Consider the following 11206-nt stretch of genomic DNA (forward strand, 5'->3'; position numbering starts at 1 on the left):
TTATCTGTCTGTCTTAGAATTTCTGTTGCTATGATAAATGCCATGACTGAAAAGCAACTTGGGGAGAAAAGGATTTATTTGGCTTACATTTCCACATTGCTGTTCATTATTGAAAGAAGTCAGGACAGGAACTCAAACAAGGAAGGATCCCAGAGGCAAGGGACTTGGGGTGGGGTGCTGCTTACTGGCTTGCTCCCCATGGCTTGCTCAGCCTGCTTTCTATAGAACACAGGACCACTTGCACAGCGACGGCCCTGCTCACCATGGGCTGCCTCCCTTCCCCCACGGATCACTAATTGAGAAAATACCTCACAGCTGGACCTCATGAAGGCATTTTTTCAACTGAGGCTTCTCTGGTAACTCTAGCTTGTGTCAAGTTGACAGACACAACTGTCCTGTATACTATCTGTCTGTCTGTTGGGCTGGTAACTCTAGAACACACTGTCTGTTTGTCTGTCTGTCTGTTGTGCTAGTAAACTCTAGAGCATGCCAGTGAGGAAATTATCTAGATTAGACTAATGGAGGTGGGAAGATCCACCTGAATTCGGGCATCACCATCCCATGGACGTGGGTCACAGGCTAACTAGAAAGGAGACAGTGAACTGGGGACCAGCGTTCATGTCTCCCTGCATCCTGACTGTGCTCACTGTGTGACCGACCCCCTCCAAAGGTTTCTGCCACCATTATGCCCCCACTGCGGTGGACTGTAGCCTCAAGCGTGAATTCACACATGCACTTTCTCCTTTCAGTGCCTTCAGTCCAGGCCTTTTGTTTTAGCAAAATGAAAAGCAACTAAGTTACCTGCGCATCCAAGCTGTTTGCTCATCTACCATGTGTCTCTTACCTACTGTCTATTACCTGCTCTTCCTCCTGCTTTTCTATCAGCCATCAACAATCTCCCTCCTCACCCATCTGTCCCCTCCCTGCATCCCTGCCCCTCCTCCTGCCTTCCTCTCTCCCCCATTCTAATAGGAATCCCTGAGTGCCTGCCCCCCCCCAAACTTCTGCCAACCCACAACACCCCCCAAGGAATTAGCTTCGCATTCCAAGAGTCAAAACACTTTGGGGGGATATCTGCTTTTATCAAGGCTCTGGGGAAATTATTCTGCGGGTGAGAAACATTTAGGAAAATAAGCATTGGCCTTCCACGTCGACCCACCAGAAACATCAGTATGAACACACACCAGCCTTCCCTCGTCATAGACATTAGTGCAACAACCGTGTGCCAGCACTTACCTTGTTAGACATCAAGTCACAGAGATTTGACTTGGAGCCTAAGGGGTGTGTGGCTTCTATGAAACCACATTATCTTATAAAGGGACTTGACCTCCCATCCTTAGCAGGCCAAGGTCTAGTCGCCATGGGCACCGAGAACTGACTCCACTGTGTTGGGAGTCTCCGGTTATGTAAAATATTTGCTTTTGTAGCCAATCGAAACCTGGCCCTAAACACACACAGCAGACCTGGGGGCTGAAGTACGGAAGACCATGGGTCTTCATGAGAGGAGAAAACATGGAAAACGTTTCTGCATCTCCTATCACTGTGGACCCCCCCACACACTGCCCACCCTTGTCTGTAAACCTCTCCTCAGAGAAAAGAAACTGATTTCCATTCTCAGGTGATAACAATTTGTATTTCCTCTGAAGTATCTCTTCCACTGGTCTGTAAAAGCCACATCAGGCCCAGGAAGGTAGAGCCTGTGGCAACAGTTGTGTCAGGAGCAGCAACAGCATTTGTCGGCCTGGGAGCACAGGCTAGCCCAAGATCCTGACAATCTTATCGAGACCCTTTTGATGGAGTAAATGTGCTCTCTGTCTCTCTTTGTCTCTTTCTGTCTCTTTCTGTCTATGTTTCCCTCCCTCCTCATTCTCTTCCTCCTCTTCTCTTCCTCACTCTCTCCCCACTCACTCTAACCCTCTCATCTTACTACATACTCCAGGCTAGCCTCAGATTTGCTATCCCCCTGCCTCTGTCTCCAGTGTCCTGTATGCATGCACCCCAATCTCAGCTTCCAGTATCTGCTTTGATTCAAGCATTGTCAGCCGCTCCTCACAGTTCCGGAGACTTGCGGAGCCGACAGCATGGAGTCGGAGGCAGCCAGGTCCCGCGCCGGCTCATTCATCTTCCTTTTCAATAGTCGAGTCCTCAGATGTGAAGCGGGTCCCCCGTGTCCTGGTTACCATTCCAGTTCACTGCATTTCAGGTGGTGATTCCTGTCATCCGAGAGTCTGCTGAGATCAAACACGCATCAGCTGCCTAAGGGAGCTTATTACCTACAGACAGGCGGCAAGACACAGCTGAAGCCTAGGGTCAATGACGGGCTTGCCCCCAGTTTCTAGAAAGCTGTCTCAGATGTGTGGAATCATGTTCATGTGTGCCTTGGCACACAGCGGCTCTGGGGGTTATACTCTATGTGTAACGTGGCTTTTTGGGCTAAGATGCTGCCCGGTGTCATCCCATTCGAGGAGGGACTGCAGAGCCCAAGCTGTTCTGACCCATCCCTCTCTGTCTCAGAATAGTGACTCCCACCACATTCTATAGGAACCATCAACAAACACACAAATGTCACAGTTGTCACTGTCACTCCTTGGTGCTAAGAATACAATATAAGGAAGCCCACCTTCCAAACATAGTCTGTATTTCCTAGAGATTTTTTAAAACATTTTTAGTCCCTACAAAGATGGAACATTTTAGTACCTACAAACATTGGAATCATTCATTCATTCATCAAATAATCCATCCATCCATCTGTCCATTCATTTATCCATCCATCTATTTATCCAGCCATCTGTCCATCTATCCATCCATCCATCTATCCATCATCCACCCATCCATCTATCCATCCATCCATCTATCCATCCATGCATCCATCCACCCATCCATCCATCAATCCATTCATCCATCTATCCATCCATCCATCAATCCATCCATCCATCCATCCACCCATCCATCCATCCATCCATCCATCCATCCATCCATCCATCCACCCATCCATCCATCCATCCATCTCTACACAAGCACTCACTGATCCACCCATCTCACACTCCCTATTAATACACTCAAACATTTACAGAGCCCTATGCACCAAGGATTGTATGACACACAGTTGCTCTTTAAGAAATTCAAGGTGTGGTGAAAAGAGGATAACAGGCTGATTGTCACCTAGCAGGGACACCCAGAAATCGCTGTAGGACGTAAGGGGCTACCATCCCAGGCAGTGTAGCTAGGCTGCATTCTAGAACATGTCCCCACAGTCTTCAATTCCACAGCCAGAAGACGGTCAGCCTACGATGCACTCAGTGGGCAGAGGGGCTCCTATGCTAGCTCATTCACTCCAGTCTGTCCTTAGACAGCAGAAGCCCGAGACTCGCCACCATCAGGGACCGGTGAGGCAGAAGGTAGGACACTCATGAAGAGCTTCTCCTGACTCTTCACACAAAGAGAGATCTGTACTGTCTGTGCCTTCTCACTTGTGCTCAGGAGAAAAACTAATCCACACATAGGCAGTCTTCGTGATCTGAGCCAGCAGATGCTCCTTCACCTCCCTAAGGTTTGTCTGTGCATCTGTGCACACAGCAGAAAACCCCAGGGTACTCGGCCCCTTGGCCGGGGAGTGGGGGTAGGGAGGACTGAGAGATCTGGCCTGTTGAGGACTATGACCACCCAAAAGAATTGTGGGATTAACTCGTGCGACACCTAACCATTATGGACAATCCCTGGATTAGGAATTATGGGGGAGATCGGCCTCTGGGTTTGTCTGAGAAGGCGTGTCCAGAGAATTTCAACCGGGGCAGGGGAGGCCTGCCTTGACTATGGAAGGCACCATCCCAAAGACAGTTGTGTCAAGCTGAGTAAGAAGAAAGCAAGATGAGCAACAACCCCACCCCCTCTGCTTCCTGACTGTGGGTGCAGCTGCCTCAGTCTCCTGCCTCAGGACTCCCCACCACCATGGACAGAACCCCCTCTGTGAGCCAAGGAACCCTGAGAAAGCAGTGTCCCTGCTCTCTCGCTTAGGTGCTTGCGGATGCCCTACTTTCCCAGTCTCTGTCTCTCACTTTCTAGAAAATTCCCTCTAAATCAGGGGCTCTCAACCTTCCTGATGCTGCGGCCCTTTAAGACAATGGTGACCCCCAACCATAAAATTACTTTGTTGCTGCCTCATATCTGTAGCATGGCTACTGTTAGGAATCCTAACATAGAGATCTGGTTTGAGACCACAAAGGGGCCGTGGCCCACAGGTTGAGAATCACTCTCCCAAATTAACTGCTTGACACCAATTTGCCTCAGGGTCCAGCTTTCAAAATGACTCAGACCTTGATGCCATTTGTATACTGAAAATGGAACCGCCCGAGGTCTCAGGGGCTAGTGAACGGCAGCAGACTCGGTGAGGGGGCTCCTGATTCACAGCCTTTGGTGTTTTAAACCACGTACTCTGGCAGCTGTTACTTACGGAAAAATAATCTCATGATAGGGTCAACTGATCAAAGGCTTGGGAGCCCTGTGCTGTAGCCCTGACCTGGACTCCCACAGCAGAATGGTTAAAGTAGACAATTCAGGACTCCCAGGCTCATCTGGGCTTGTCTAGCAAGACCCTTTATGTGTAGCCGTGGCTAGCCTGGAACTGTAGACCAGGCTAGCCTCAAACTCAGATTAGCCTGCCCCAGTCTTCCAGATGCTGGGATTAAAGATGCGGGCCACCACTTCTCGGCTAAATGTGCCTGTTTTAAAAGACCTTCTGAGGTTTAGGAGAAGGATTGGTGGGTAAAGACCTGCCAAGCGAGCCTGACATGGGGTGTCCCCCTGAGTACAGATACCCAGCTCTCAAATCTGCAATCCCAGCATGCCCGCCTGCAGGGAGATGACAAGTGGAGACCGGAGAATTCCCAGAAGCTCACGGGCTTAGAGAGACCCTGTCTCAAACAAACAGAAGGCGAGGGCCACACCCAAGGTTACTCTCCCACCTCCACACATGTGATGGGGTGCGTGCATGTATGCCTACACTTACACATACAGACCACAGATGCATGCACACAATAATTTTTAAAACAGCGACTGAAGAGCAAGGTTCAGTGGGATACACCTATAGTCTCAGAAACCGAAATAGAAGCAGGGGGTTCCTAAGTTTGGGGCCCATCTTGGCTACAGACGGTCTGAACTCTTTCCAAGTAAAGCAAGCAGAACACCATTTGGGAAGCTCAGGGTGACCAGGGACACAGGAGGCACTGGAAAACTTCAGATCCAACACAAACAGTGAACCACAGTTGTGGGTGCTCCCTAGAGTCAAATCCTGGCTTGGGTTTTTCTGCAGGTTATCTGGAAGGCCGAGCCTCTTGCCTCGGTTTCCCCAGCTCACAAATGGCAGTGACAATGAGGAAACATCTCCCCCCATGGCACGGTGGACCCGATGATGCAGAGAAGCTGAGAACACGGCTCACAGACATGCTGCTTTTTACCGCATCCTGGAGTCCAGTTCAGTCTTGACCAAGTCCATGCTTCTGCGGACCGGATGCTCCTCCCAGAAACCTGCCAGGTGGCTGATCTGCACCACCCTCAGTCCGAGGATGGCCGGGTGGAGGCTCTTAGAGCCTTTGAGGACAAGAAGCAATCAGCCGATGTCAGGAGGTGTGTCCACAGTTTGATCCAGACTGTACAAGGTGGCTGAGGGTGTGCAGTAGGAAGCAGGAAGAGCATTTCATGATTTTTACTTCTGCCAACGAATTCCACCTGTGTTTCTTGAGAAGATCCAAACTTTAACAATGGAGCCAAACTCATAAATATATCCCCACCTCTTGTCTCTGTCATTAAAAAAAAAATATGTATTTTATATAATAATGCATATCTTTGTTCTCTGCTGTCTCCTAGACCCTGAAGCAGGGGAAAAAAGCCTTAACACAAGTTTGTGTGTTGCTTCCTTGAAGCTGGGAGACAGCAGCGTTAGGAACGGGAGAGTGATGACGGTCTGCAGCGTTTTAATGAGTCGCCGCCCGATCTTTCTTTCCTTGTGACACGTGTATGATTACCCAACGTTGTCTGCTCGCTAATTAACTTTGTTTATTTCCTAATTAGGTTTAGGATCAGCTGTCTTGCCGTTATAGAAATAATTGTTTGATTAATGTGTGGGGATTTACGTCTTCATTAAGCTTCTGCAGAACTTCTACCTCCATTGGCCAAAACGCCCTGAAAGGAGCCGTGGTACAGCAATCGTAGCTGCCAACCTCTACGTGATAAATCTCACGTCGATTGGTGATAACAGTGTGTGGATAGCAAGTATTCATTAGCAGATGTTAAGCCGTGTAGCAACTGGCCTTTCTGATTGTCTTCAGGAACGGCCACATTCTAGAGATGGGCGCTCTGACTTGGGTAGAGCCAGATCTCTGGCCCAGCCTGGGCTCCTGGGTCTGGTGTCCCCAGTATGCAGGCAGGAAGCCCTTAAATGAAGGAGGTGAGAAATACAGGGACCAAATCACCCAAGACTCTGCATTTTGTTACTCTGTGTGTCCCTCGGCACAAACACCACGTGTTGCTATGAAGGAGCCACACTAAGAAAGTCAAGGATCTGCATCTGCAGAATTTGCTACACTTTGGGCCAAGAGAGGAAGGAAGTCAAAGCCAAGCACCAGGGACAGATTGTCAGGGGACTAGGCTGTTCTCTAATGGGAATCTGATTCCAACTAAAAGTAAGTCTTTAAGAGTAACACACAATCCTTGCCATGTTGGTACATAACTTTAATCCCAGCACTCCGGAGACAGAGGCAAGCGGATCTCTCTGTGTTGGAGGCAAGCCTGGTCTACAGAATGAGTTTCAGGGCAGCGAGGGTGTCCTGGCTGGTTGTGTGTCAACGTGATACAAGCTGGAGTTATCACAGAGAAAGGAGCCTCTCTTGAGGAAATGCCTCCATGAGTTCCAGCTGTAAGGCATTTTCTCAACTAGTGATCAAGGGGGGAGGGCTCAGCCCATTGTGGGTGGAGCCATCCCTGGCCCAGCCCATTGTGGGTGGAGCCATCCCTGGGCTGGTAGACCTGGGTTCTATAAGAAAGCAGGCTGAGCAAGCCAGGGGAAGCAAGCCAGTAAGTAACATCCCTCCATGGCCTCTGCATCAGCTCCTGCTTCCTGACCTGCTTGAGTTCCAGTCCTGACTTCATTTGGTGATAAACAGCGATGTGGAAGTGTGAGCTAAATAAACCCTTTCCTCCCCAGCTTGCTTCTTGGTCATGATGTTTTGTGCAGGAATAGAGACCCTGACTAAGACATAACAGCTCAGTGGGTAAGTTGCTTGTGGTGGGTTAAATGAGAACTGTGCCCTGTAAACCCCTATGCCTGAATCCTTGGTCCCCAGTTGGTGGAATTTCTTGGAAAGAATTAGGAGGTGTGGTCTCCTTGGAGGAGATGTGTCACTTGGAGCAGACTTTGAGGTTTCAGAAGACATGTGCCATTTCAAATGAACCCCCTCTACCTCTGGCTTTAGGTTGAGGTGAGAGCTCTCGGTGGTCCCGGCTGCTATGCCTGTGATCTACCACCAAGAACTCTAACCCTTTGGAACCTTGAGCCCAGATAAACACTTCCTTTTATAAGTTGCCTTGGTGTTCTATCACAGCATTAGAAAAGTAACTGAGACACTGGCACAAGGACCCCAGTTCAAATCCCACTTAAAGTCAGATATGGTGAGATAGCCTGGGGTACGCAGTGGTAAACAATGGAGAAAGGCAAGAGGATGGGTACCCAAGGTTACCCTCTGACTTCTATATACCCACTGTAGCTGTGTATGGCAACATTCACACACATAAGTAGGCTCATGCGTGCACGCACACACACATAAATCATTGATTTCTTGTACATGTTAGTATTATATATCATAAAGAGAGCTTTTCCATCAGCACCATCAGCAGGAAAGCAGCATTTTTCTGGTATACATTGAAATAAAACTGTAGGAACATGAAGGCCGTGTGCACCATCTAAGACTATCTCCCATGCGGTAGGAAATGATTGGCCCTCCTGGAAGCCTGTCTTGACCGTCCTTCGGAATCCAGCAACTTCAGGATTGTTTGCCTTGTGTCACATGTCCCTCCTTGTCCAGTCACCTGTGACTGTGACTGTGGAAGATGCGGAGAGACACAGCTCAAAGCCACGTGGGTGTGAGCATCTCGACTGAGCAAAGCTGTGAAGTGTGCCCTGCAGACGGTTTTAATACATAGGCTTTAGATAAGTGGCAAATCCACAAGGAAAGCACATCTACCTCTTAAATCTAACAGAGCTGCCCTTGGGAGTTCACGTCTGTAACCCCGCGTTCTGGAGACTGGAACAGGGAGATAATCAACAGGTCAAATCCGGCCTGGGCTTGGCAGTGAGACCCTGTCTAAAGCAAGGCTTAATGGAGCATAACTCCCCACAGGTCTCAGGGTATCTTAATTTGAGTACTCCAGAAGATGCTTCCTCGGGGACCTCCAGCTCCTGTCCTTACCTTGAGCCCAAGGTCCACCCCAGTGGCCTCTGACACAAAACTTCAGTGAGCAGAGGCCAGCTGCACCCTGCCAGGAAGCCCTTTGCTCAGACAGAGAAAAGTATCTGACAGAGAGCGGGGCAAACCCTGGATAGTCAGAGCCTCCTCTGCTCCCTTCAGACCTTCAGACTGCCATCTAGAAGGACGGCAGCTCACACAGGGCAGCTAAAACCATGCCCAGGGGAGGCAGAAAGGTGACCCAGACTGTAGAGGTTTGGGTTTCCTGTATCTATAGCCAGCCTGGCACCAGGGCAGTGCTGCCCTGAGTTTTATTACCCTTGAGGTAATTATACAGAGGCCTAACGGGTGCTCCCTCCCTCCTTTCCTCCCTCCCTCTGTCCCTGCCCCCTTCTCCATCCTCTTCTTCTCTCCTAGGACCTGGAGTGTTCTGGGAATCACTCAGTCTACACTGAGTTACGGTTCTAGACAAACTACCCAATCTCTGCATCTCTGTTAATACTGCATGCGTTTAAAAAGAAAGCATGGGCTGGGATGTATTGCTTCAGGATTTACCCAGGCCTTGATCCCCACAAAGAAAGGGCATAAGGCGGGGGAGAGGGAAGATGTGGAAGGAAGAGGGAGGGGAAGGGGGAGAGAGACAAAAAAAAAAAAAAAAAAAAAAAAAGGAAGAGGAGGGACCAGAGGTGGCTCAGTGGCTAAGAACACTTCCTGTGCCTTCAAAGGGTCAGAGTTGGGCTCCTAGCACCCAGGTTGGCAGCTCACAACCCCTATTACTCTGGCTATATGTGATAAGATGGCGTCTTGTCTCCACAGAAATGTGCTCAAGTGCAAGCACGCGCGCGCGCACACACACACACACACACACACACGTGCATAAATTAATAAGTAAATAAAGGAGAGAGAAAGGAATGGGGTGAAGGTGGAGGAGGGGTTGTTACGGGATGAAAGGCACAGGAAGTCCCGCCCCATGCTCTGCCCATAGCTTCTCTGACAGGGTCTGATGTGCCTTGTGGTGTGACATCTCCTTTGCTAGGATTTGTGAATGGCCTGCTGAGGCCTCCTTAGTAAAGATGTGACCAAATTAGGACGAGTTGAGGTGTGACAGAGCCACCTGAGTCTCTTTCCTGATGACAACAGAAACTTCAGCTTTCCCCCGAAGAAACCAAACTCACTGTTTTGTTCAGGCAGAAATTCTGTCATGAATGCTCAGCCAAGAAGCAGCTTGGGTCTCAGAACTTTCCAAGAGGAGGGCTCGCTCCGTTTCCCCAGTGTCTCCCCGTGGAGCCGCTGTGTGGAGCTCGGGTAGATGGTGGGCGCTCAAGGAGAGCTGAAGAATGGCTCAGACGGTGGGATGTAGCCTTTCTGTGCCTCACTTTTCCAGCTTTAGAATGGGACTCACAGTTGCAGCCATCTTGAGGTATGCCATTAGGAATAAAAGACACAGTGCATGGGACACATTTGGTTTGTGTTCCAGTTTGTTCTCTGTTGCTGTGATAAACGCCCTGACTCAAAGCAACTTATAGGAGGAGAGAGTTTGTTTGGCTTAAATTCCAGGTCACAATTCATCATTTGGGGGAAGTTAAGGCAAGAATTCAGGGAGCCAATCACATCCCACGCACAGACAAGCACATAGAGAATAGAAGCTTGCCTTCTGCTGAAACCGTTCACACTACATCCCACTTTTCCTCCAGGGTCTACATGGATTTGTGGGTTGATGTACCCGCTTCAGGCCAGCTCAGCTCTCTGTCCTCCAGAGTACATTAAGGAACAGTAGGGGGAAGGGAAGCCACTGCCTGGGGCCCTGGTGCAGTCAGAGGCACATCATGTGTGGAATGAACGAGGCTCTGCTGGGGCAACCTGTTTCTATAGATGGGAGAATGCCCAAACATAATAGTAAGACGTGTAGCACAGGACACACATGGATGTATCACAGAACACACATGGATGTAGTACGGGACACACATGGATGTAGCACAGAACACACATGGATGTAGCACTAGACACACATGGGTAGCACAGGACACACATGGATGTAGCAGAGGACACACATGGATGTAGCACGGGGCACACATGGATGTAGCACAGGACACACATGGATGTATCACAGGACTCACATGGATGTAGCACGGGGCACACATGGATGTAGCATGCGGCACACATGGATGTAGCACAGGACACACATGGGTAGCACAGGACACACATGGATGTACCACAGAACACACATGGATGTAGCACAGGATGCACATGGATATAGCACGGGGCACACATGGATGTAGCATGCGGCACACATGGATGTAGCACAGGACACACATGTATGTAGCACAGGACACACATGGATGTAGCACGGGGCATGCATGGTGTTCTTTCCACAAGAATGCACTTGTGGAGGGACTGGCTCCCCATCTGACTGAGCTCACACACCTGCCACCCACAGCGTGAGAGTCTCACAGGTAGGGAACTCGGAGGCAGCCACTTGAGACGGCAGGATGCTGAGTGGCAGGAAAACCGCTTCAGACACCACACAGGCTTCTTGGGTTGAAGGTTTTAATTAAAAGATCCTGGAGAATTATCTCCTTAATTCCAACACTTCTCAGCAACCCCTTCCCTCTGTACTGGTTGAGATTCTGTCTCAAGCTCTCTCTAAGGATGGGCTCAGTAGCCTGCAGCACCCAAGAACAGTGGTGGGCGTTCTCTGGGCTCTAGTCTTGGGTCCATCACTACTTGGACTCAGCACCTCTGTGGGGCTG

Source organism: Micromys minutus, assembly GCF_963924665.1.
Source record: "Micromys minutus genome assembly, chromosome: 29".
NCBI classification, from domain to species: Eukaryota; Metazoa; Chordata; class Mammalia; order Rodentia; family Muridae; genus Micromys; species Micromys minutus.